The 27,769-nt window shown below is 42.0% G+C and overlaps 1 protein-coding gene across 4 annotated transcripts in view; it reads left to right on the top strand.

Moving 5' to 3' along the window:
- LOC146761228 (uncharacterized) overlaps nucleotides 1-27,769 on the top strand; it is a 415,444-nt gene that overhangs the window by 363,210 nt on the left and 24,465 nt on the right. For 3 of the 4 annotated variants that reach the window (XR_014943761.1, XR_014943763.1, XR_014943762.1), the window contains 5 exons: nucleotides 511-6,585; nucleotides 7,118-7,197; nucleotides 10,412-10,590; nucleotides 11,766-11,862; nucleotides 12,357-12,507. The gene's annotated coding sequence lies outside the window, so the exon portion shown is untranslated. Of the gene's footprint in view, nucleotides 1-510; nucleotides 6,586-7,117; nucleotides 7,198-10,411; nucleotides 10,591-11,765; nucleotides 11,863-12,356; nucleotides 12,508-27,769 lie in introns of those variants that run through there. The other variant, XM_085540934.1, reaches the window with a different exon arrangement.

Below are 27,769 nucleotides of genomic sequence, written 5' to 3'. Positions count from 1 at the left end.
TCTATCATGACAAACCACTGATAACTCCACATCTTATTAGCTTCAATTAAGTATTTCCATGGGAAACCATGGAACTGTTTAAAGTCATGATGACACATAGACACACTTTGTTCCATCCGAAGAAATAATCTGTTTTCCAGATTTCCAAATAACCAAGTTTTGGTGTTGTTTTTTGTTATTATTGTGGTTTTTTTCTTTCTTTTCCTCCTTTTAAGAGAAATAAATTAGAAGAATTTATCTTGGGCTCGCTACAGATTTAAAAGGAGGGAAAAAAAAGAGGTTTCTTCTGTCCGAAATTATATGCATGACTGGAGATAAATATGTTTTTTATTTATAACTGTGGAGAGGTGCCAACCAAAGCCTTTCATATGACGCACTGCTGCTGCGGCGGCGAAGTACTTAAAACAGTTCCAGTCAAGTTAGGCCCTGAGACTTTTCATGCAACTTCATGCAAAATGGTTAAGGACTTTCATTTATTTTTGCTTCCTTTCCTTTTGAACATCTTCAAAGGTTGCAAGTGCAGCGCGCTTCGAGTATGCCAGGCTTCTTCCTGCCGAGCTGAGACAGGCTGAAAACCACACCGAAACATGGGAAATTGCAGCTACCACAGATGGCAGATGAGGATTGTTCACAGGCTCCCCTGGCCCTCCCCTTGAGGCTGGTTACAGTTGGATGAAGGTTATGGACAGTGGCTGGCAAAGCTAAGAGTTACTGTGCTGCTGTGAGACTGGGATGAATGGACTTTGACAATGCTGCTGAATAGGAGCGCTTGCGGAGCCGGTACAAACAATCTGTAATTGTCAGAGCTGAAAAGTAAAAATATGATTATAAACTGTGCACGGGATCAGCTTATGTCAGCTTTAAATGATTTAAAAGTCTAGCGTCTGGAGCTGCATCTCGCTTGCCTGTAAAACTCCTTAAAGAGGACTTACATAACCGTACAAGCATGTCTCTCCCTTCTTGTGTGTTTATTGTGAAAGCTAACCCTTTGTCTAGCACTCAGGAGACGGTTTTTAAGACAGATAAATCAGGAAACAGGGATTTTTCTTGATTTAAATGGAGAAGATGCTTGCCTTGTCAGGGCAGTGTTTTTAGAAAGCCCTGGTTATCTCTGCTCTGTGCAGGAAGGGCTCTCAGTAACCATGTGTTGATGCAGCCCTGCTCACCTGGCAGCTTTAGATCCTGGATGGATGTGAGCTTCTAAAAGCAGTGAACTTCCCTGAGAAGAGAGGGAGCACAAGAAGGACTCTTCTGTTACCTAGAGCTGACCATCATTAAGCCTGACCCTGGCTCACTACCCCTCCTTATCTGCGGCAGATGGTGACCTTTGGTGACACTGCACAACAGTGAGCGAGGAGATGCCTTCCTTGTGATTGTGGCTCCTGAATGCCAAACACAGCATCTTCTTCCTCACTCTGTGTCCAGCCTTCCTCTGCACCAACACACCCACAGAAACTGAAGTACTACTAAGCAATACTATTTAGGTAGTGGGCTGCATTTCCAACTTTGCCACAAATACCTCTTTCTATCTTCCCATTGCCCCACAGCATGGAGTAGAATGGAAGCAACTAATTTACCATGTAATAAGATAGGGTCCTGTTGACACAAGTCAAGGGCAAAACTATTAAGTCATTAGGGCTAATGTTGTTACATTCTCATACAAAGGCACTCCCGGCCCTTTCAGATGTACATCTGACCTTTGAGGATTAAGTTTCTTCACAGCTTATTGTTAGTACCGAAAATGTCTTCCCTCCTCCCCCCCTCTCTGCTTCACACGCATTGATCTTTGGCCCTGGCTACGTACAGCTTGCAGATCTGTTTCTGCAGTCCTGATTTGCCCCAGTTTCAACAGAAGTAATAATAGCAAAGGTGTCACATCCTTAATCCGGCAATGCTGAGAATACATCACATTGCTTTTCTTAGCCCTTGGCCCAAGGGGTTGCACGCAGAAGGGAGAAGAGTAGATAGATAGAAGCGGTTCTTAGGACTCTTGCACAAAGTAAGAAAAGTGAGGATTGCTCGAGTCAGTCAGTCTAGGCGTTATTTAAAGCTGTGTAACATGAACATGCTTTGCTATAGCCCTGTGTTATTTTGGTAAAACAACTTTTTCTAATCTAACAGCTAATTAGCCAGTTGACAATTTCAACCATCATCTCCTCCCGCACAACAGTAAGTCTGCAAAGGCATTGCACAGGCAAGGGATATGCAAGTGGACTCCAAAACTTGCCTTATTGTCCTGGTTAATATCTTTAAGGATTCATTTTATTAATGTCAACTTTGTGGAATTGTGTAGCTCTGAGACTATTGGCTCAATGCTTTACCTTTTATGAGTTGCTCTTTGAAATCAAGAGGGATGTTCTCGCTTGGACTGTGGCTAGATTGTATCTCTGCTGCTCTGAAAGCTGACTGTTCTGCAGGTGAGATCATGGAACAGGTTATCCTGATGGCCTTCATATGTGGTGAACCTTTTTTCACTTCCAAGATGAATGAAGAAATCCTATCAATGGACACCCCAAGCTGTCGTATAGATAATTTGTCTGGAACTTCTGACCAAAATGTCGCATATTCACATACTGTCATTATTTCACGAGGAAGGCCCATTTTATACGATGCTTTTCTCTGAGACTGTGTTAAATTTCATTTGCAAGTTGTTTATAATAAGTCCATCCTGGGAAAGCTGTGTTTATGGCTCGTTTTTAAGATGTGTAGGTATTATTTGCTCCGTGCTGTAATACCATGAAGGCCAGTTTTCAGAAGGGCTCCAAATACTTCGAAGCTTGTGTCCTTTTCACCTTAAAAATGTGAGTGCAATTAAAACTTCCAGGTCTGGCCCATTAAAAATATGTCATTCGGCCTCTCTGTTGTTGAGAACGGGGAGGGGAGTGCGTGGCTATTCTGTAGTGCAGCCACTTCTAAAAATACATCTGAACCTATCTCAGCATATCTTGCTTATTTGTGTACCTTGTCCTTTTGAACTACTGGAAGGAGTTCGCTCTCTGAAGGAGGAATTGGCTGTTCTTAAAAGGACAGCTGGGAAGCAAGGCATCCAGCAAGCTTATGGCAAGCTGTGGAATGCTATATTTCATGAATTTCTCTCTTTTTGTTGTTGTTGTTCCTTAATTTTAAATACAATGGTGATGGGAAAGTGCTGCATTTCATGATTTTCTGCTTTATTATTATTTTTTTGTATGTTTATGGCTTTAAATACAGTGTTGACTGGGAAAGGGAAGTTGCACTGAGAAAGATTTTGCTCTTCAAACTGTACGTGCCAAGGTAGGTCTGGAACGGATGCTCATGGCTGAATTAATAAACTCTGATTGCAGAGGTTTAGAACAAGAATTCTGACAGACCCTTCACATGACAATACTAGTGGGAGTCACAGTAATATCATCTGCTGCTGAACACTGCGAGCATGTGAGTACCGCTGTGCCAAAGGTTAATATGCCAGTTTTATTTCCTTCTCTCTACAGCTATAATTTAAACGGGTTGCACACATAAGTGATGTTATATGCATAGGGGTTTGCATTAAGTTTGCTATGTCAGATTTGTTTATAAAAATCATATTTTGAAACACTTGCCCAGGGGCTCCGTTCTGGGGAGCTGCAAGCTGATTCCTTTTAAAGAGGCAGCTTTCATTTTCCATGGATTGTCAATAGAGATTTTGAAGCTCTGAGCAGGGAGCTCTGTTTTAAAATTAGCACTTGCCCAGGTTTACAATTGGGTTTAATTATGAAGGAAGAGAGAGTTTAATCTTGTTTTTACGTGTGTGCTGCGTGACCCTTCTCATACCTTACAGGGACTGGAAGGGCCCCCTGCCTCTCTTGGGGAAAATTGCTTCCCAACATTTTGGAGACCGTTTACAATGTTTTTGTTCCTATGCTGCAATGTTAACATTGCCCATAAACCTAATAGTCACACAGTAGTTAATAAGGGGCAGAAAGTTTTATAGTCTTTTCCGCAGTTGTTAAAAGCCTGCTACTGTAATTTGGTCCTGACCATGCAAAGCACATTGGTTGGTTGTTGTGAAAAATAAGAGGCCCTCTTTTGGTGGATTCTTGGAAACCAATGGGAAAGAGAACCTCTCCTTAGCATCTAGCATAACGCGATGGATTTGAGGGTTATTGAAATTGCTTGGTTTGTAATATAAACACTGGAGGGCTTGCCAGCAGTGTACCTTCAGGATGTATGGCTATTTTAGAGAAAGAAAATCATTTGTTATTTCTGTTAAGAACCCATTGTAATTAGTGGCACTGTCTGGCAATGGACGGTTTATCCAATTGCCTTTCAGTTACAGGAAATAGGATCCATTAATGATCTTGCAAGCATATTTTTAGTCAGACTCAGCAAGAATCATTCTCTAGCTGTCTTTCTACGTTATGTAAACTAAGAGCATTTTCAGGGTCTCAGCTGCACTGCCCTGTGTGCCATTCAAAGCAGTGCTAACCTCCTCCAGCTAGAAGTGACCGCACTAGTGGAAATGAGGTTCTTCTCAATGTAAGATTTCTAGAATCCAACCTGCACTGAAGGCGTCTCAGATGTAGTTACGATGTTTGGACTCTAGGTACCTGTTGGGTTCACACTTACTATGGTTCCTCAACACATCAGCAGGATATAGAAGGGTTTGGAGGTGGGACAAAGAGGTGAGTGAAGGGTTGGCAGGCAAGACCCAATTTGAAAAGGAGCTGCTCTTTACAAGTTTCTTCAAGGGGAGCTTCCACAGTTCAGCCTCTGCTAATATCTAATCAATTGCAAATTAAGAATATTTATCTCAGAAGGTACCTGTTCTAGTTCTACGTGAAAAACTTGTGTAGAGATTATTACACAGCAATGAGGAGTGGTAGGGGAAGGGAATTAGGGAAAGATCATTTGCTTCTGAATGAGGATATTATGAACATCACAAGCTCTCAAGTGCAGTGACATTGCATGCTATCTGAAAGGGCAGGGTTCTAGTTATTTGGCTGGTGTATGTCTACTTCAGTGCTGTTATTTCCTTTGGATGCTGTCTTACACCTGTGCTGCCTGGGATTACAGTGATATGTTTTGAGCTGCCTGTAACGTTTCTAAAATGTCTTTTTGCCTCAGATTAACAGTGAGCACTTTGAGTATATGAAGTACAATACAGTGAGTACATAAACCTTTACATTGTTCTCCCTTGCCCTGTCAGAGGAGGGGGCTGTGGGCTGCAGTGAATGAGTTGGGTTGGGTTTTGCACCCTCTGAAAATGGAGTCATTGGCTCAGTGCTGAATTTAATAGAAGGTTTGAATGCAGTGAATGGATAACTTAGCAATGACAGAAGTAAAGGGTGTGCTGTGTTTGTGCTGGGTGGGCACTTCAATGGGAAATCTCCATGCACGTAGACAAAGCTCTCGTGTGCATTGGGACCCAAATTCAACACAGTTCCATTGCCACTGTGCCATAATAGAAGTCTAAAAAGGAAATGGTATTATTCTCTCAGAAATTTCTGACCCGTTGCATGATTACACTACTGGATTCATCCTGAAACACATATATGGGAGTACCCTCGTAATTAAATGTCTAAAAATACAGCACTGCCATTTCTGGGTTGGTTTCTGAAGAGTGGTTGCATAAAACTTGATCAAGGCACTTAATACACTGTGTTGTGCTCTTTTTGGGCTGGACTGTTACTGGGAAAAATGAATTCAGTGTCGCAATGGTTGCAGTGCCTTCCAGCTCCAGCACACTGAGTTCTTTGCACAGCCTATCAAGAATTCCCATATCTGGCAGGCCTGATGCTGGCAGGGTGGGAAGCAGAAGCAGCTCCCTGTGACTGACCCTTCCCACAGTGCCTGGCTTCCTTGCATCTCAGGGCTCAGCACACCTGGTCTGCTGCCAGATGTTTTCTGCTTTGCTATGGGGGTAAGATAGAAAATCCCCTGTGTCATCCTGAACAAGGTGTGGGGGGGACAGAGTGGGAGCCTCTTCCACAAAATGCTTCTGGTACTCAGTGCAACCCTTTGGCTTAAGTTTGCCCCCAAGGTACGGTCTGGCTCAGCACATAAGCTCCTGTCAAGGAGTCAAACATTGCTATGGAAAACAAACTTGTCTTCATGCGGTAAGTTTGTTCTGCTAAGCCTTGATCCAAAACCCACTGAAATCAACAGTGTTTTGAAGTCAATTTTCAGTGATTTCCATGGTCTGGAGATTAGATTTCACTGCCATTTGGATTTCAGAAGTTCCTGACCGCCTCACTCTGCTTCTTTGTTTCTCTACCACAGGACGAAGATGCTATTTAACGCAATGCTGTTTAACTGGGCACTGTGCATGGAAACTGGAGCTCTGTTGTTAGCCCCATTTCTCAGACAAGGAATCTGTATCTAAACGATACCTCAAAACTGTGGCAAAGCCGAGAATATAATCCAAGTTTAATTCCATAGATACTCAACTTTCTGAGCCTTAAACAGAGGTGTCACGCTGCAAGGAAATTCTTCAGCATCCTTTTTATTTGAGGTTGTTTCCAAACATTTTTTTTCCTTATCTTTTGCCTCTCAAAACTATTGTTTCACATTCACGCTCCCGTTGCATCAAGTTGTTTTCCTTTTCTCAGCTGCACTCATTAACAGCTGGTGAGTGAATTAATTATGGGTAAGAAAAATATATATATAGCTAATTGAGCATTTCTGTTCTTTTGATTGGGGGAAAATGGCTCCAAGAAAAAGATGCACTGATATTATTTGGGGTGCTTTATTCCTGAATACTGAGCTGGCTGATGAGCCTCAGCACTCTTGATTCAGACCAAGGGTTAGGCTCCTTAAAAGGTAGACTGAGACCTTCTTAATTTATACTGAGGAAGCACCCTTAGTTGAGGCAGCAGTCAGGGAAGGCTGTTGGCAGAGCTACATTGCAGGTGACATTTTGGAATTGCAGTTCTTAGGCGTTTATCAGCCGCGGTATTTTCAGCTTGAAGGTACCGATGTTTTTCTGTGGTGTAGTAAATTACTGAATGTTTACACGCAATTAGGCGTGTTCCTATGGAGGAGAAGACACTGGGAAACAGGATTTTCCTGAGGTAGTTGCTAGTTCAGAGGCTCGGTGCCACTGCAGTAGCTGTTGTCAGGAAGGACTGAGTGGCAGTTCTAATTACCAGTGTCTACACAGGTTTCTCATAGGAAGATACAAGCTGTCACGATCCCTTGCCAATCACATGAGAACTGACCTAGGGAGAACATCAACTGAAGGTGAGTGTACGCGTCCAATAAATTCAGTCCCCGCTGCATTAGCTTATTTTTAGGATTGTCCTGAAAAGACATTCAGCCTGTATCATAAAACCTTCAACCGAGCAGAAAATATACAGAATGATGATGACTTTAAATTTGGGTTCGTGCCCTCTGGGGCATGAATTCACAGTACTTTGAATATGATTTGATAATGTACTGAATGCTGGAGGAATGCAGAGTCTCCAGATTAGAGTTCATAAAGGCAGAGCATTTATACGATGTTGGTGCTCTCCTAATCAAAGAAAGCAAAATGAATTTTATTCTTCAATTTACTGCAAGTATCGTTATTCTTAATTTATAATAAAACTCTGGTTTGTCTGTAAGATGTTTCTCAGCACTAGAATGCTTAAAGTTAGCACAGAAATTTATGCGTGCAACCGATAGGCTGTTGTCTGATTTTCACATTCTTCCATTGAATGTATTAGAGACTTGTTCTTGAACATAGTTTAGACAATACACATGTCACAAGCAATGATGAATCAAAGAAAGAAAGCATCCAAAAAGGGAAGCTAACTAGACAGGTAGGCCCTCATCAGCATCACATTCTGTTCCGTGGCTACAAAAACAATAATTGAGTCAGACACATGGATTTTAAGTGCCTCTTAAAGAGGAAAGTTAGGGAGAGACACTGTGGAAAGAAAATTATATGCTGAAATGTGGCATCTCAGTTTTGCAGCTGCCAACCTTGTTCTGTCAGTAGCCACAGCTGTTGCCTTTTCTTCTAAACTTAGCAGGAGATGGGTGAAACTAAAGAGAATCAGGGCAGGAGCTGCAGCTGATAAAGAGGTGTGAGGCCGAGTCCCTCTGTGGAACCCAAGGAAACCTTCAATTAGTTCGGGCTCTTTTCAAATAGGTGTTTTGTTTGAGTGCGGAGATGCATGCCTGCCCCGTGGATGGCTGCATCCTGCTCAACAGCAGCCCATCTTGCACCAGTTCAGTTTTTATTCCTGATTTTGCTGCATTTTCCCTTGCATTTTGTCTATTGTGGGCAGCAAGCTTACTCAGCATTAGCTTTCCCAGTGGCTGAAAGAGGACAGTTGTCCAGAATAGGAGGAAATCTACCCTCTGGTTCTGCTGCTGACTGAATACAGTCTGTGAGCACACGTTCCTCAACCTCAAAGGCAAAACTCATGCATTTCACATCTGGAGTGATGCAAAGTACTTGTTATAGCAGGGCTTGGTATCACTAGAATGATTCTCAGTGAACGTATTGTAGTTTGTATGCGTTTAAGTGTCATTTTTGGGCAACATGAGACTGAGTACGAGTATCAGCTTCCATTTTTCTTCCTGCCTTTGGATTTGCAGAAAAGATATTCAAAGACGTGACCTGACGTTCAAAATAAAATCCAAAGACAAAAACAAAGCGCCCACCATTTCTGAATGCCCTCTTCAGTGCTGCTTTTTAAATGCAGTCTTATGCTTAGAAGCAACTTCTCTGCTATTTGATGCGCTGGATTGGGATTTGTGAGTGCTTCCTCATTTCTATCTGCCAGTCACCTGCCACTTACACAGATGATGTCAGGGAGATGAATAAAATGCAGGCATTGGTAATGGAAAATGTATACACCCCCAGGGCCATGTGCTCTGGCAATCTGGGTGAAGCAATGAGGGGTGCTTAGGGTGCAAGGACTGCTGATGTAGCACTGGAGGACTCTATAAGGCAACCAAACCTGGTGCATTTTGGGTGTTATCTGCTGGATTTCTTTCAGCTTGGTGGCTCCTTCCAGCAGAGAAGGTGGGAGAGATTTAACTTGAGATGTGGATAATCAGAAGAGAAATGGAATTATAAGCTAGCTGAGAGTAGAGATATGTACTTACATTAAGGCTCAACCTCATCAGGGGATAAAATATTCTCAGCACCAACCAGAGTAAGGCTCAGTGATGCTGACCTGTTGGCCGAGCCCCACTGACTGCAAAGGAAAGTCCTGAGGAAGCAGAGGGAATGTGAATGTTTGTGTCATACACAGAAAATTCAGCCTGCGTGCCAGATGGTACACTTCCATCTGGTGAAGCTGAAGATGCTGAGAACAGTGATAGGAGGAAGGGGACCGTACCCCAGTTAGGTTTAGGCACAATATGTAGTTGAATGAAATGAAATATTTCTTAAGGAATGATTGATGGAGCCTCGAGCTAATAACTTCTGGGGTAATTTTGTCACTTTTATCTTCAGGGCGGAGATCGCTACATGCCAAGCTGCATTCCTTCATAGCATCTGAATCATTCTTATTGTCTCCACAAGCTGAAAATGAGAAACAGACTGGCAGGAAAGTTAAAATTTTCAAGGTGGAAAGAATAGGGAATAGTTTGGTTTTATTTGTATTTTGTTTTTTTTGAAGATTAAAAGTTCCTGCTGCATTTTTGCAGGCAGTGATAGGCTGGGTTTTATGATTCTTCTGTTTGAAACAAAAGTTTCCTATATCTTGAAAAGAAGTAAGAGCACCTGAAAAGAAAAAAAGAAGGCTTGCTGCAATGCTGTCTATAGCCAGCCAGGCTTTCTGTGAGCTGCATGGGGAAGAAATATTTCCAAGGCACCAGTGATTGCCATATCCTGTATGCAAAAAGATTCCATAAATGTCTGCAAACAGATGGAATGCAACTTTGGAGGAATAAATGGGTTTTTAATTTTCTGAACATTTTGGATTCCATCTGGTTGAAGTAACTAAGTGACCTAGTAGAATACTTTCACCTTTCCTGTATAATAGATAGAAACACAGCTTGCATCGCTATTGACTGGTGCATTCTTCCCCGGGAATACATGGGCTTTACTTGCTTTACTTTACCTTTGCTTACTTTTAACTCTTTTTGACTACATATTGAGGTGCATGTCTCTCTAAGTGTCGGATATACGTGGTGACCTACTCTTAGTTCACAATTTGGCTTTGCTGGTAGGAAGGAGGAACTCTGAAGCACCTGGCTAAGCCCACCTGACAATAGCAGGAGCCTGGTGAGATACAGATTGTAGACATATGTCCTTTCTTATTTTGCTGCAAGCGCTGACTCATGTCAAAAAGAAAGGAAAAAGTTCCTAATTTTCTGTCCTGTTTAAAGGCAAAGAATGAGCAGAGGCTTTGCGTGTAGATACAAACAGGGTGTAACATTCCTGTTTACTGGTCTTTTTTGTTATGCCTTTTAGAGTGTTGTTCAACAAATAAGAATGAGTGCCATGTGTTTTTAGACAGGAAATGAGCATTCCTGCATGAATAGGAAGTACAGGCAACTTGAACTCACCAGAAAGACGTCATAAAGTGAACTACTCTCTATAAAAAGGGGAAGACTTGTGGGAAAGACCCCATTTTTGTGCCTGGCTCAGTGAAAGCTAGGAGGCAAATCTCTTCACACTCCTGGAGAGAGAAGGTGGGTCTTTTGTATCGCTAATATTAAGCCCGTATTTACTAGCTGCACTATTAATGAAGCTGATTATTTCCAATTGCTGTTCAGAAGGTTCTACTGAGAGTATTTCCATGCTAATAAGTCCATAAGCAATAGTCAGTAGGATATCGGCAATGTGTTTGGAATTATTTTCATGCTTCTTGGCACTTTGGAACATTTCTGAACATTCTTGCTATGGATGTGGATGAAATTTGGAAAGGAGTGGGGAATAACAGCTCTCTTTATTTGTTTTAAGGGACGGTAGCAAGGCTGTTTTCCAATTCCTGCAGCAAGTCTATTTGCCTTCCATTAGAAACCCTTGCATTTTAAGATCCTAAGTTTCAGTCTAGCCCGAAGTCTGAAATCACTGTAAGATTTCACTTCTGCTTGACACATTAATGCTCAGTAAAAAAAATGCATTTGCTCTGTCCTTAATAGGGCAAAATATAGCATTTGCACTACAAATAACTTTTATATAAATCTCTGGTCACTGTAACCCTGTAATTCAAATGAAGCTTGTTTCTTCTCCCTCAAATTAGTGATTCTGAACTTCTAACAGTTGGCAGGAACACACACTGATGCTGCCAGGGAAACTCTGGATCCAGTGCAGTTGTGCTTTATGCATCTTTTGCTAGGATCCTATAATAACCTCGCCTTGTATGGCATTGAGACAATTGAATTCTCTTTTGCTTTATACACTTACATAATTGCATTACGTTCTCTGAAGCCTTTTTGCCCCCATAAACGATTAAAACTGTTGTTGCACAAATTTGGGCTTGGGAGACATATTTAAACCTCCATAATCAGAATGGGAGATGCTGAGAGGCTGATAGCTGCAGTTGCTGAGGGTTTGTTGCTTTGTGATTTTCTGGCAGTTCAGAGTTTTGTGAAAGAGAAGCCTGTGCTGTACTAATAGTGCTGGTCACGTGTTCTCTCATTTGTGTAATTGAGAGAATTAGCAATATAATGAAAACAACTCCATCTAAATAAGTTCTGTACCTGCAGTTAATAAAAGAGTATCTACCCTCAGAGACCTGGGATTCCTCTGCAAACTCTTTTAGTTAAACAAAGCATTCTGTGTACCTGTGGTTAATGTGATATTTATTTTTTCATTATTCATGAAACAATTTTAATGTCACTGCTGATGTTTTTCCTGGTAGGATGTTCAGCTCCAGCATGCTGGAGCTCATGCTGAGTTGTAGCTGAAGATGTCATTCACAATAAACATGAGCTGCTGTGACAATACGGTGGCAGAAGGTGAGGAATCTCTTTTCTTGTGCAAGGACGTGCGTGTGTCTCTCTCTGTGTGTGAGAGGGAGAGAGAGATTTGATTGTATTTACAAGATTCATTTGAGGCACAGCAGGAAGTAGTCATATTGTAATATTCACCTTAACAGAGATAATTTGATTTTCAGCCTGGTTATCTTGCGTTTAGACATAACGATACATGAAAATATATGCTTTAGCAGCGCATTTTAAACAAGGTTGCGCACTTTAAGTCAGAATATATTAGAGGTGAGTGTTGATTCTAACAGTTGTGGAAGTCCTGGAAATCACAGTTCAGCATTCAGCATAAGTTGCAATATTATCAAAAGGAAACCACCACAATCTGATGGGTTTTTCTCTGGGTAACCATTTCTGGGCTGAACTCAAAAGGATGGATTTCCTCAGATTTGAAGTCTCACAAGGTGTGTCTCTTTATCCCACTTGGGTGCCTTCAGTACTAATGGAGTTTCTTTTTTGAGTCCCAGGTTGTGTCCAGACTTGAAAATTAAGAAAGTCCCACAGCCTGTCTGAGCTTTACACTGGGAGGAAAATGAGCTGCCTGAGCAGAGGATGAATGTTGTCTTGGGTCACCATCAAGATCTTGACCTGCCTAACTGACGTGACTCAGGGAAGGAGGTATGTCGATGCTCATCAGGAGCACATCCTCATTTACTGCTTCCTGGAGCAGCGTGAGAGATAAGGGGATTTATCAGCAATGTAATTACAGTTGTAACACACTGTATTTGTAACATTCTTTATGCAAGAGAAAAAGGAGTCTTGTGTTTGCACTGCAAGATTTCAAGCTCAACTAAAATCTAAAGAGTGTGGATGAGGTTGGACATGATCTTGTGAATAAACTGAAGCACGTTTACAACAAAAAAAAAACCATCATAATTCTCCCAGAGTCAACAAAGGTGAGCGTGTTTATACGAAGGGGGCATTTGGCCCGAATGCAGCTGAAGCCTTCACATTATCACACCTCTGAATCTTCTGAGGTTTTCTGAAAGTCATTAATATTGAGGCTGTATGGTACCCAAGGCAATTATCCATTACTGCTTGGGCCCGGCCCAGGAATTATTCCACAACATGTTGCCTCATTAGTGTTGTATAATGGAAAAACAGAAACAAACTAGAAACTAGGAAAATGAGGGTGGTAAGGGGAAAGAATGTGGAGAATACAAGCTGGGGTGTGCTCCTCTGGTGGTGTGAATCGGTGCTGTGCTATCACCTCCAGTGAGGCTCTGCCAGCTTATGCCTCGCGATGCTCTGGCCCATGATTATTAGAAAAGTATGTTGTTGATATGCTCTATAATGGCTCCCATTACCAGCCCATGCTAAAAGAAGCAGCTGGTGAAAGTTATGTTTATGTTCCACAGATGGATCGGCAATGGCAGATATGTAGCTCCATGTCTGGTAAACAGGTGTTTGACTTTATATTTCCTAGCTAGCCAGAAAAAGTCAGAACCTTGGTGAGGGGTGTAGACAAAGGAGATCAATTCAGCTGTTGGAAAGGAAGAAACAATTATTTTTGGTTGCACTTTATCTCCTTTATGAATGGTGAGTAGCAACCTGGAATAATTCCTGCTTTTTGTCATTTGAGCCCTCGTGATCTGACTGTTTGGGAAGGAAAATTTGCATTCTTGCAAATGGGGCAATTCAGATGATACTCCTGCACCTCCTTCCTTTCCTGCCTGTGTTCAGCAGGAGAGGGAAATGCTTTGGCTTCAGACAAAGCAAAATGGGCTGATAATGCAGTGAAAACTTTCTGTGCCAGAGGGACAACTTCCCCAATTGCTGCTGTGCAGAATAAGACTTGTTGAAATTACAGCTGAGTTTAGCCAAGCCTTTGCTGGGAGGTGGGAAATAGAACCCTTTTCTTAAGAAGAAACGTTTTGCAAACTGTTTCCAACACCTGTATAAATTTAATACTCACGGTTTCACAGTCAAGGAGAACAATTGCTTTTCAGCTTGCTCAAAATAGAGTGTTTATTTTGACCATGCTTATTCATTTCCGATTGCTCAGAAAACAGAAAAACAGCTGTTTTGGGTTGTTTTTTTTCCTGGCCTCTGGGTGACAAATATTTCTAGATGGAAGAATGACATGTAAATTTCCAGGTGAATATCACTGAGCCTGAAATTCCTTAAACTGAGGATTTGGGAGCATTTTCACAGATACCCAGTGGTGGGCAGAGTACTCATTAATAACTAATATTATGATTCCCTGAATCATAGTGATCCAGATTCGACACTTCTGGTTGCAAATCAGGTTATTATTTTACACTTTGACCAGCGCTGAGGAAAGCTCCTTAATATGTAATGCAAAGAAGTAGCCTAAGGGAATAGAGCAGCCTGGCAGCATGTGCCTAAAACTCTCCCACTTTGCTGTCTCCTGTTCATCCATTGGCAGAAGGCTGAATGCGTGCTGCTGACTCTTTGCAACCAGTGGGCATGAGTGGTTCTCCAAGGCAAGAGCTGACCCAACATGCATAAAGAGCAGCTGGGACAGCCGAGGAGCCCTGGGTAGGTCTGAAGAAAAGTTCAACTTCGGTGTTGTTAACTCATTATCATGCCTGTTTTATTGAAACCAAACCCCTCCAAGAGGCAGCGTTAGAATCAGCGCCTTACGTTGGGAAGGTGCCTGTTCAGATGAAGTGTGAGCAGCGCGTGTTTCCATGCTTCTGTTGTAGATGTAATATATGAGGGAATAGCGAGAGCAGCAGGTGTTGTCAGAATTTATGGAGGAGCAGCGAGCCCAGGCGGCAGCCCCACAGGAAGAGCAGTGACAGATACCGCAGCGAATGATCTCGAGAATTAGGAAAGCAGGGCAGAGCCCCAGCTACCCTGTTGCCTGGCCTTTGGGCAGGAGCAAACAAGAAATTGACTGTAGGCTTGCATGGCCAACTCATTCAGTAAGACTGGCAGTGATCAGGGCAACCTGCCACCCGAGACTTGTGCTGAACAAGTGTGGCCCATGCTGTGCAAGCTGATCTTTGAGCAATGGTACTGCTGCCGACTAGGAGAGGTACATCTTGAACCAGTTGGGAATCCCAGAATAGAAGTACTGATAAAGGCTCATGGAGGAATTTAACTACTCAGACATCTGTTGAGTAACAAATACAGCTGAACATGCATCATCGCAGAGGTTCCTAAATTACAGCGAAGACAACTTTATGATCCAGAAAGTAGAGACTCCTGAGGAGAAGCCATCCTGGATCTACAGGAATATATTAATGAAATTTGCAGATGAAACTTTGCAAGTGAATTAAAAATATAGCAGCTCTGTGACTTTAGCACAGCATCGTATGTAAGTAGAGTGGACTGTTGTCCACATCCATTTATTATTTTTCACTATTTCCTATGTAAATGAAAGCTCAAACCCACCTTCTGCAGTCTTTAAAACTGTTTGCATCACACCCCCATTCACGCCAGATATTTGAAATCTACAGACTCTTAACTAATATACTCTGCAAACATTTCTGCTGGATGATGTACAGCTCATGACACAGAATTAGAAGAACTGACAGATAACAGCACTATGCCGTTCAGTTCAAAGATGCAAAAGCATGCCTTCTGCAGAAGAAACGTTGTTAGAAACAAAGGTTGTATAATACAAGGAACCTTAAGATGTAGAAATATGGAAAAGATAATGAACAGCAAATAAGGCATGAGTTTTCAATAAGGCACAATAGCAAGGGAGGCCTATAAAGTTTTGGAGTACAAAGAGATGTGGTGTCACAGGGTAAAGTTCAAATAGGGCTTTTTCCCCTCCTTGTTGGTATCAAGCAATGCAAAATAGGCTAGCATGGTAAAATGAGCAACAGAAAATGTTGTACTGATTGTCAAGATGAACTTCTGGCAGCAGAACTTGGGAGTTTATGGAAAATCTTCTGGAAGTTTTGTCTTACAATGACACTAAGGAGGAAAAGGAAAGGCAACCCCAAAGCCTGCAGTGATTGATTCTTATCCTAGAACAAGGGACTTGCTGAAGTCCTTGGGGAAAGATTTCTCTTAAAATTTCTCACATAAATCAGATAGTTTTTGCCATCCTCAAAGAAAAACAGCCCTGAATGAATCCTGCTTCATTCCTCAGATTCAATACATGGATAATGCAGGTTTACTCTCTAATGATTCATTTCCTTACATCTGGAGAATGTGTCTTTTGAATTTGGTGGGGATGGGGGAAGGAGGTGAACATCTTTTTTTTCCTCTTTTGCCAAGTTTTTATTTGATCCATTCATTTCTCCATTACCATTCTGTCCCAGCATTTATTGTTTCAAACACTACAGCAAAAATCTTTTCCACATCTCTTCAGGAAGATAACGTTTCAATTTACATTTGTAACAGCAAGGTACCATCTCAGTGGGATGTTAACCTTTGTAATCTTCCCTAATATACTGTTCGTTAGCTTTGTGATGAAATATGCCCATGTTATAAATATTTCTAGAAAAGAATGAAACTTTTCACTTGTCTGTGTCAGCCCTGACATCTGCTATAGGGCATACAAGGAAATCTACTTCCAAAAGTTATTCCAATTCAGTATTGTGTGAAGACTGTTATCAAATAATTCCACTCCACTCGATCAAAGACCTTCTCAGCATCTAATGTTAATAATGTTCATGGTCTTGAGCCTCTGCTTCTTCTAAGGTTTTAAAGTTCCCAAAGCATCCCCCAAAAGGTCACTGAGAGGTCTGGGAGTGTTCAGTTCTTCGATCAGAAAGAGGCAAGATCTCCTTTTAATCTTAATATTCAGTTTCTGTGCAGACAGACATACACACACACCAAAAATAAGAATAATTAATCTCAGGAAGGTGGAATTCAGTCCAACAAAAGCAATGGTGGAAAATTTTTTATCATAGGTGCAATCCAAGATCTACCTTTACAAGCAAGGAATTGGAAGGAGATGATAATATGAATGAGAATCCCTCTCTGGTTAATATTTCTGTCAGACTTTTAGTTAGAATGGGAGTGAGACAAAAACAGATTGGACACAAACATGTTATCAGCAAGATAGCAGCAGTGATATACAAACCAGCAGTAATGAACTGTCTTTACATATCCAGGGAAGCCTTCTAAAGAAAGCCTACCAAGACCTGCCTGAAGGCTCTCGCTTCAGGCTGGATGGATTTCCTTGCTGTTCTCAATCAAAGTTAATTTGTAATCTACAAAAACAGTCTGCTGTTAAGAGGCAGAAGCAAAATGTAAGGGTGAAAAAGCAGCAACAATCCCTGTCAACCTGAAGCTTCAGTTTTCCTGTCTGTTGCACCTGAATGGGCAGACTGAGTCACTCCAGCTCTGCAATGGAAGGACAGGACAGAAAGAGAAGTCACTTATGGATCACCTTTCTATAACAGAAAGCATACAAAGCTCTGTGTTGGCCCTGAGTGAGGTAACTGACTTGGAAAGTACTTAGCTGAAACTCTTTCCTGGAGCACTGACTCATGCCCTCTGCTTCAACAAAGCCAGATTACAACGATTTGCCAGCGATTTTGTGGCTGCAAAATGCAGAAAGGTATTTTAATTACGTTTTCCTCTGTGATCAGTTCTGTTGCTATATTCTGTGGTTGAAATCTTATTGGAATGCTTTAAATAGAACAAAGGCTTCTATGGCAATTCTCCCCCATCGTCCTTCCTCTCCCCTACCAAAACTGGTCCAGGTTGTTTGGATGGAAATGCTGCTTTTGTCTAAAAAGGTTTTTGCCTGGGAAGTGACTGCAAATGAAAGCGCCAACAGGAGCTCTTCTCTGTCACCAATTGGGCTTCTCTCAGTCAACATGCATTTCCCAGATTGAAGTGAAAATGAAAAATTAGAATCAAGTTTTGAAGTGAAGTAGTGTGAATGGCCTTAGAGCAGTCGATGTGCTGATTTACCCCAACTGAGGTTTCCGAACTTATGTTATTTGTGAATCAGCTGTTTGCTAATCAGAGGGATCCAAACTCTCGTGGTTTTACTTCTGCAAAAGGCAGGCTAAAGGTTTTTTGCACATTTTGTCTCATGATCAGCTCTGAAGCTGTACCAGCAGGCAAAATTTCAACTTGGTCTGCACAAGACGGTTCTTTATCTGCATATACTCACCCTGAATGGGGATGACATCTAAAACTTACCTCGCTGACCTTAATGGCCCATCTGGTGGAGGTGATGGTCCCTGATCAGGTGTCCTCTTCTTTTAGGTCTCCTGAGTTGATTAGTGCAGAGCTTTACAAGCCTTTGTGTTGCCTTCTGGAGGTTGACACCAGCAGGTAACACAAGTCAGAAAGAAGTGTTTAATATCAGATGCCAATTTCCAAGAAAAGCTGTGTGGAAGCAGGACGTGGACGTTTGTTCTGAGGAGGAGGAGTGGGGGAGGAAGGACGGGTTGATTAGGTCCCCTTGGTTAGATTGGATCTAGTTCCTATCTTGAGCTAATCCACCCCAGACTCCTGGGGGAGAGATCCAAAGCAGCATAAAGCAGATAACAGAAGGCTGAGGGGGCTGGTCAGGGTGTTTGTAAATAAATCTGGAACCTGGGATCTGCAGCCTGCTTGGTTATGGTTTTGTGAAAACACAATTACAGCATAAAATGAAAGCAGGCTGTGCAACGAAAACAGGAGGAATGCCATCACCCAGGTTAGCTTGTACTGCAAACCACCCTGGTCAATCATCCGAGATGAATGGAGGTATCCGCTGAATAACCTCACTTTGCAACTTTTATGTGAAGGCTTGATAAATGAAGTCAGGGAGAGGTACAAGAAAGTGATTAAAACCAGCCTGCGCAAAAGGCAATGATAACCTCCCTGAGCTTGGAACTTTTTTTCCCCCTTCTGCCTGAGTTTCTTGAATAATTAACCCTTTCGTCCTTCAGTCTCAGTACACAAACATTCATATAGCGGTCCAAAACAGCTGCCTCCTGACAGAGCATTTGTCACTAGTAATAAATTGGACTCATTGGCAAGGCCAGCCATTTCCAACAGGGATACTTCCATCTGAGTACCATGAGCTGGAGATTCATAGTGGCCTAGATGTGGCAGAAGACCTTTTCCAAAGTTTAGCTCCTTTGTTTCTGGTCCCTGGGCTCTCTGAGCTGCTCAGAGGCTCACTTAGGCACCTGCTTTTAGATACCCTCCTAGGAGAATGTGTCACATCGTAGTGATGCCATTCTGTTGCTGTAGCGGGCTTGGATGGGAAACTATTGTCACTGGAGGAAAAAAATAATAAAGACAGTCCTGGCGTTATTGTCAGGTAGGGGTCAGAATTGCTTTTTGGGATCCTGAAACCATCATCTGCCACCTTTTTGCTGTAAAATTGGTTACACACTAACGGGATGATTTATTTGGGCATGCAGAAAAACATCTTTCCCACATGCAACATAAGAGATCAATAGATTTTCCATTCTTATAGTCCACTGTGCTCCTGGGTGCTTGCAGGGGACCAGCAAAGGAGTGTAACAAGCAAGCTCCTGACTACACATGATCAGAGGCCACTTGTAGTTTGACTGCTTCAGTTTTATCTGCCCAGTCACATTAGGGTACTGAATCTGTCACTTCCAAAAACACCAGCTGTCTGAGATGTGGTCTCAGGTGAAGATCTAGAAATGAGCATTAACAAAAAAATACACAAAAGCTTTCTTGCATGTCAAGAAAGAAATACGATAATAGGCATTAGGCTTTTCTTTGGGGAAAAATCCCTAGACTTAACCCAAAGAATGGCACTGGTACCACTGCCTGTATTGAACAAAGCTGTTTAAACCCTGGCTGAGAAGCAAAATCTCAGCTGAGAATTGTCAACAGAGCTTTTACGACAGCCCGAAAATTAATTGTCTTCTCAAATGGCAGCCCTCAATTTAGGCGTAATCTCTCCTGCATTACTCAGGTAGCTATTGTGAAGTATCACCCTGCTCGCTGCTCTGTCTGACAGTTCCTATATCCCTTCACCACGCCCACTGGAAGGAAAACAATCACATAAATCCCTCTTTTGGGGCATGCTCCAACTCGTTTCTTATTGTGGGGCAAATTTATGGTCGCGTTTACTATGTAATCTTTAAAGGGGACTGGCTGGTGGTTGAAGGTCTAAAATTACAGATGACCTGGGTGTAAGCAAAAGTGGATTTGTTGAAAAAATCTGTGTTTAAGGGAGGAGGGAAGGGGGGCAAGAGAGGAGAGCTTGATGTTCCCTGTGTAGTTTATGACCTTTCCTTAAAAATAAAGGAAAAAAAAAAAAAAGAGAGAGAAAAAAAGCCCTTTGAGAAAGGTAGAAATGCCATTTTCAGTCTGTGTTTCTAAATATCTGTTTATCCCGCTGCCATGCTGTGAGCATGCCCAGTTGGAATGATTTAGTGCTCCGCTGATGACTACCAACGGAAGGACTCCATGTGAAAAGGTAGTCTGCCTCGGCTAATGGGCTCTTGTTTCAAAGGGATGCTGTGTGTACATTACTAGTGTATGGAGAAGGTGCAGAAAGGCCTCAGCAGACATTAGGAATGGAGTGTTGTTGATGATAAAAAGGCACTTTGCTGTTGAGGGAATGGTGGGAGAGAAAAGGCGTATCTGTCTTTTTGATTAGAAATGCATGCTTTCTTTCATCATCTGAGCTGAAAAATTGGCTTCTGCTCTTGGTTTATGAAACCATTTTTCTTTTCCCTTCTTTCCCAGGTTTGCAAACTCTAATAAATTAGTTACTGTGAGGTGCATGGGTGCAACAATCACCTTAGAGGCTTTTCCCAAATGCATCTTTAATATTTTATAAGTATTTAAATGGATTTATTCAATGTGAACAGCCTGATTTATTAACACTGGCACTCTGGCAAGGAAAGGGGGTTCAATACAAATTATGTTGTGTCAGAAATTTTTAGCAGCTAGATCTCAATTTACCAATGGATTCTCGGAAGCCAGGAAATAATAGGACCCACCCCATGTTAATATTTAATCAGGCTTTGGTGCCAGGTAGGAGAAGCTGAGATGCAACTAGGGAAGCCCTGTATTACATTAAAACATACATCGTGTGCGTGCACTTCTTAGATGAGGACTGGTGGGAAGTGGATATGTCTTTATGACAGGTAAGGGATTCTGACCTAGAGCTGAATAAAGATGCTTTATCAGGCACTGAGAAATGGCCAGAAGTCAAAGGCTCCCTGCAGGCACGTGTAGGAAACCATAGTGATCAGGTATGAAACTTGTTTCCCTCTTGATGTCACAGGACCAAGAGGCATCTTTCCTTGTGACTTTTCAGAACATCATGGGTGATGACAGAAGCACTGACCCTGACTTACAGTTTGTAATGAAGCAATGAGAAGAGTGCTACCGAACCCAATACTGTCCTATGTAACTAGCACACCAAGGCTTACTGGTCCTCTATAGATCAGTGCACTGCTTTGCATTACCCAAAATTCATTTTCACCCTGAAGTGCAGCGTATTTTTATTTAGCCTGGTACGTTACCCTCATAGAAACAAATGTTCTGTATCTGTCTGGAAACAGCAAACCCCTTTCTCAGTGCAGATTTTGAATGGAAATGTAAAACGCTAGGAAGCTCAGAAGCAAAGTTTTTCACAGCAGCGTTCATTCACTTAAATGAAACAGAGGAACGTAAGGGCATGATTGCAAAATAGCTCTGCATATCAGCAGGGCTTTCCTAAATCACCACACCCAGTGTGTAGCAATTCAGAAAGTTAGGAGTCTGCATGAAAACAGGCAACATCTCATTTATGCTGAGGATCACTGCCTTCCACATCCATCCCCCAAAGGCAGGGGAATATAGGTGCATGCAGGGCAAAGAAAGCTTCAGTCAGCCAGAGCAGGACTGGTGCTGGATAAAGAGGAAAATAAAGCATCTCCAGTGCCGCAGATCTTCTCCTGCAGTGCTTCAGAATGACTCAACAGTAGAGAAACCCTGCAATGGTCAAGACTGCCTAGCCATAATTGTATGCTCGTGTGCTAGAGTTGGTTTTTTTGGGAGGGTGTGAACTAGAATAGTGTCATTGAAGTGGCTGAAATAACACTGGTGGGCACTGGCTGGAATTTTGGCCTGTAGATGAAGTCTACAGTGACGATGAGGTAGTCTTCCGGTGGGAACTTCATTCATTTTCTTTTCTCACTTAAGAATGTTTATTTCTATCGCTTTAATCACGTAGTGTTTTCCATTTCCCTGCATGCCTGCTTTATTTGAAGGAAAAAAAGGAAGAGTTGAATTGCTGTTGCTTTGCAATGTTATTATTAAGAAAATTGGACTATGCTGTGGTAAGATGGCTGGGTCAAGAAAATAAGCTGGTTCACACATCTGGCTCTGCTAAATTTGATTGGAATGGTTTATTGTAAGGTTAGATTCCCAGGGCAAGAACCCACTCGTTTATGCGTGAGAGCTGCCTCTTCCTGCTGGCATAAGAATGACAGTTCTTAAAGCTGAGTACTTTATGGGTGGAAGATAACTGGAAGAGTGGGAGCAGAATACTACATGAGATTTCTTGATACTACTGTTGATGGCAAAGTTGAATTGGTGTGGAGTGCATACCTGAGAGTGTTTTCATGATGTGATGGTAAATACAGAACTAGTTCAGCTCCGCTTATGCCAGTCCTTACAGATCCCCATGGAATCTGCCAATGGGCTGGCAGCTGTGCAAGGGGGGATTGTGAGTCTCTGCTGGTAGTTTTAGCTATTACTGGCATAGACTCATACAGCTCCTTAAGAGTAAACAGGAATATATTGGGTTGAATGGGGGATATATGGGAGAAAATATCAGAGGAAATAGAGGAAATTTCACAATTCATGTACACTAATTCTTAGCTGTACTGATATTAGGAAAGAATTAAAAATTATTGCTGTAAGATGATCAGAGGGCTGGAGCACCTCTCCTATGAAGAAAGGCTGAGGGAACTGGGCTTATTTAGCTTAGAGACTTGTTTAGCTCCAGGGAGACCTCATTGTGGCTCTCCAGTACTGAAAGGAGCCTACAGACAGGAGGGAGAACAGCTTTTTATAAGGGTGGACAGTGATAGGACAAGGGGGAATGGTCATAAACTGAGACGAGGTTTAGTTTAGATATTAGGAGGAAGTTTTTCACTCAGAAGGTGGTGATGCACTGGTACAGGTTACCCAAGGAGGCTGTGGATGCCCCATACCTGGAGGCATTCAAGGCCAGGCTGGATGTGGCTCTGGGCAGCCTGGTCTGGTGGTTGGTGACCCTGCATATAGCAGGGAGGTTGAAACTGGATGATTATTGTGGTCTTTTTCAACCCAGGCCATTCTATGATTCTATGAAAAACATCATAGAAAGCTGAAGGAATTGGCATAGATTTTTAGCTAGGTCTCATAGTTCAAAAGCTCATGTGGACTTCTTGCTGCTAAAGAGTCTGAGTGGCTAGAATTATGCCCAACAGCACCAACATTTCAATGAATTTCTTCATTGTTACCAGAAGGAACAGCAGAAGTGATCCTGCAGTCTTCTGCTGATCAAGGGCTTTCTTGGAGAAGTGGCCTCCCTCTGGTCCCTGGGATGGTTAGAAGACTGCTTGCTGTGTGAGCAGGGCTGAAGTGGTTATCTTGGAAATCTGAATGTGATTTTAATTAGAGCTTTTATTATTGGAACAGCTGTAACCAAGGTTGTAACAGTCAATTATATATGGACCTTTATTGGCAAAGGGTGTTTAATATTAAACAATAATTGCTAACCGTGAACGTACTTGATATAATAATGAACTTTATTTGAAAGATTAGCATAAGATAAAGGAGTTAAATTTAGCTGTTTGGTCCGTAACAATAACACGGGGGGATATTGTGAATTCCTTTTATTTGGAAACAGAAAACGCCGAATGTTGTTACATTATCTTTTTGAGAGCATAAAGTAAATGTTTGGTAACCAGAGATTTGTACTGCTAGAGAGAATCACTTTCACTAAGGCTGCAGTAACCGATTGTTTAAATGTGCAGAGTTGAACTGTCAAAGCACGTAACAACATCTTTAAATAAAATGGAAGTGGCTGGAGCTGCCTTTATCTACGCCATCCTCTGACAACTGCTTAAGGTTCAATTGTGTTCCCATTGAAGTCAGTGGAGATTCTGCCATTAACCTGAGATGATTCATGTATCAGTCTTCCTAACTGAGACTCAGACCCCTTGCAACAGCAGCATGAAAGGCACAAGCTTCATTCCCCACTCTTCTTTTCTTCAGTATCCCAGGTTTAAGTCACTGGCCATTTCTGGCAGTTCCAGTACCTGGGTTTTCGGATTGATTGAAGGCTCAGAAAAACCCTTCTGCTACTTAAAGTTTATTTTAACGAATTCCAGTGTTCTCTGGTAAGCAGCTGTAGGCTCAAATCAGAAAGATGTTGCCTTGATTTTACTGTAAGACCTTGAGAAAGCGAGTGCTGGCTGGGCTGTATTTCCAACACAACAGGGTTTCGATTTCTGTTGTTGTAAGTTGGTGTTTGTGTCAGTGGCTATGTGGGCTGTTTGGCCCTGAGTGTGAGGCCCCATGCAAGCATGGAGGCAGGTTGTCAAGCTGCCTTGAGTGCCACTAGGACCCATACGGTGCATTTTACCCATGTCTGTCCTCCAGCCCACTCTTCCACTCTGACAAGGGGACAAGCCACGTATCAGCCTCCTTTTTCAGTTCCCACAGGCTAAACTATGAGCCAGCACTTTGGTCTGACATCTGGGCTTATGTCTGTCTCTTCAGACCCACTCTCCTTCTGCTGGCACTCATTGGACCAAGGTTCTGCAAACAGACAGTGCCTTTATCAGAGCTGAAATAGCCCAGCCAGACCTCCCTCCGGCTTCTCAGTTTCCAAAATGCAGCTCAAGTTCTTAATTGGGTAACCTGAACTTCTCTGTAATCTAGGTATCAGTATGCATGGGTGTAATGGACATGTCAGTGCTGTGTACGCTAACACTTTAAGTCATATAATGGGCTTGTTCACTGGAAGAGTAAACACTCCGTGCCATTTAACTGCAAACCAGAGGGTGACACAAAGGAGAACTTTTTTAACTGAAAGTTTATCTCTGATCTGAAAGCAGCCATTTTGCTTTTGCAAATTTCTGGGGTTGTCTACAGCATTGGGACTCTCCTGAATTCTGAAACTTGGATGACTAATCAAGACATTTGAGTGAGGTTGGGGGGGGGGGGGGGGGGGGAGAGGAAAAGCAAAGGAGAGGACTGCTTTTTGTAAGCACTTCTCAGCTCGTAAGAAGCTTTTGTGTGGCTTATGCAAGCCTACAATTGGATATTGCAGAGTATAGTACTTCTATGCAGGGGAAGGGATTAGGAAAAAAACCTGAAGGTGTGAAATACAACAAAAGGCAGTATTTGGAATTGCACTGTTAGGAGACTCAGTTGAAGTCAATCGGAGTTTGATCCATGAAAGCCCAGCAGGACGGAGCCATATATAGGAAAGCACAATCTGTCAAAATTAAGTGTGTAGTTTATGGTATACTTTTTGTTTGAAATAACATATTACCTCCTATTTATAGTAAAACAGACTAAACAGTTCTATATGTCTGCATTTGAAATTTTCAGACAGAGAATAAGGATACCTTTTACCTGGAAATGGTAGAGTTGGAGCTCAAAATTGTTAGCAGCGACATAAATGAATACCTGTGATTTTACAGGCATATAAATCTCAAGCTTCTGCTTACATAGCCCTTCTCTGTCTGAAGCATTGGCTGGATCTGCAGATTGCTGCTGGAGGACTACTAGGAAACAAATGAACTTGCAATGCATAGTATCTTAAAGGAAACTATAAATGGGATAGGTCAAGGACTAGGCATGTAAGCGACAGGAAAAAATCTTCCTTTTAGTTTATACAACTCCCTCTTCCATGTCTGTGCAGATTCCTAATAAGGAATAGTAACTTTTCAAGGCACAAGGCCTGTACATATTTCCTGACCTTATAATTCTCACAGTTCTAGACATTCCAAGGTAGGGGGTCATTCAGACAGAGTTGTAATTTCTTGTGCATATTTATTTCCAAAGTATCTTTTGCATAGTTTCCCAGTGAAATCATGTGCTGGAACTGGAGAATGCTAAATAGGTTATTTTTCAAGCTTGCATATAAAGGGCCTGTCAGAATGGGCTGTTTTGGACTTATCAAGCGAAAGTGCCAGAGCCAAAGCGAGATGTTTGGGTCTTGTCCTTCCCAACCTGCTGCTAGCTGAGCTCCCAGTGCTTGAACTGGGGGTGGTGTGAGGAGGCTGAGGAGCTCAGGTTCTGTTATCGGTGAGGATTTTAATGACATTAAAAGGTTTGAATGCCTAAGTTGTCTCCATAGGAGCATGACCTGAGCCTTCCCCCCAAAAATGCATTTTGTTAACCCTTTGGGGTTACATTTGTTCTCCTTTTCCTTTACGTTCTGTAAATAAACACTACAGATTTGGGGGGGGGAAGATTTATAGAGACCTGGCCTTTCTGTAAATAAATTTAACTGGTTGTGAAAGCACATTTTGATTTCATTTTCTTGATCCTTCAAGACATGTACTTCTTTTTTTCTTCTTTTCTTTTTTTTTAATTTTCTTTTCTATTTTTTAAGCAATAGCATTTATCTGATCAAAGAATGTCAATGCACCGGGGACCAGAGAGCACATCACAGATTACGAATTACTCATTTCTCACTATGCGTCGGCCAAGCAGCGGCTCGAAGTTATCTGCTGTCTGAAGGAAGTTTATACAAAGTATTTGTCTGGCCACTTTCAAAGACAACAAAAAATATGTGCTAAAAAATCCTGCAGATAATGTATTCTTGAAGGGAGAGGCTGAACTTGAGAGGAAATGGTTTGACTTTAACGCAGCCCATGGCCCACTCAAAGCAGCAGTGAGGAGCCATAGTCAGACCTCTGCTTTTATCAAGATGGGCCTAACTAATCTGAATTGAAGTGTGGGCACTTTCTTTCTGAACTCCAAAGGCATGAAATGCAACTGGGACTGAGGTTTTCAGGCTCTTGCTGGAAAGCAAATGTAGACTTTCTGCTTGCAGAAAAGCCCTCTTCAAATCTAACCTTTTTCAAAGCATTTGAAAAGAATGTCAAGGGGAAGATCCCAGGGAAATTGGGAGTGTTTTTGCAGATTGCTGGTGACAGTAAGTATCATTTTATAAAACACCAGTTAGGCTGCGTATGACATATGGAGGCAATTTCTGCCTCGGCTATATTTACCTTTGCCTTTGATCTAATGAGAGCAGCTCGTGTGTATTGAGTCAGAGCTTGGGCTACGGTATCCTGTTTGGTTTGTCTATTGGAAGAAGTTTGGAATAGCTAAGTTGACACGTGCCATTGTAAACAGGAGGACAAGATTGCAAAACGAGCCTGATTTAGTCATGTGAAGGGACAGTTATGAGGTGATATGAGTGAAATGCATTAAGTGCTGCCTTTTTCCTTTATCATTAGAGAATCATTGAAATGTAAGACCGGGAGGAAACTCCATAGGCCATCTATTCTGTTCTGCTGCTCTAAGGCAGGATCAATTATACAGCCATCTCTGGCAGCCATTTAAGTAAAATATTACTGGAATGAAGAGATATTTTTTATATTTAGAAAGGGGAATACTGCCAGCACAGTTAGTTACTTACCTTCTGGAAAAGGAAGAGGGAAAAAAAAGAAGGAAGAAAAAAAAAAACACATAAAAGAGAGGTTATTCCAGCTCTCTAGGAGTTATCATTCAAATTAGCTTGACGATTTGCTTGGGATCATTGGAGAAGCCTGGCTAGAAGATATAAATGGGACTTAAGACAGGATATATGGAAGTGAAAAATAAGGAGATATGATCAGAGAAAGGCAAGGGAACGGGTTGAGCATGCTTTCAATTGAGGCACTGATCTCTAAAGGCAATCGTATGTTTAGGCATCAACTGAATGAGCTTGTGGAATTCAAAAATACAAAGGTCTGTGGGTTGTATCTTAAGCTTTGAATTACCCGATGACTCTTCTGAAAGTTAGAAAAGAGGG

The sequence above is a fragment of the Coturnix japonica genome, chromosome 3, assembly GCF_054131305.1.
Source record: "Coturnix japonica strain WE chromosome 3, WE-NBRP24, whole genome shotgun sequence".
Taxonomy (NCBI): Eukaryota; Metazoa; Chordata; class Aves; order Galliformes; family Phasianidae; genus Coturnix; species Coturnix japonica.
Note: the sequence above shows the minus strand (reverse complement) of the source record. Positions and strands in the feature narration are given on the sequence as shown.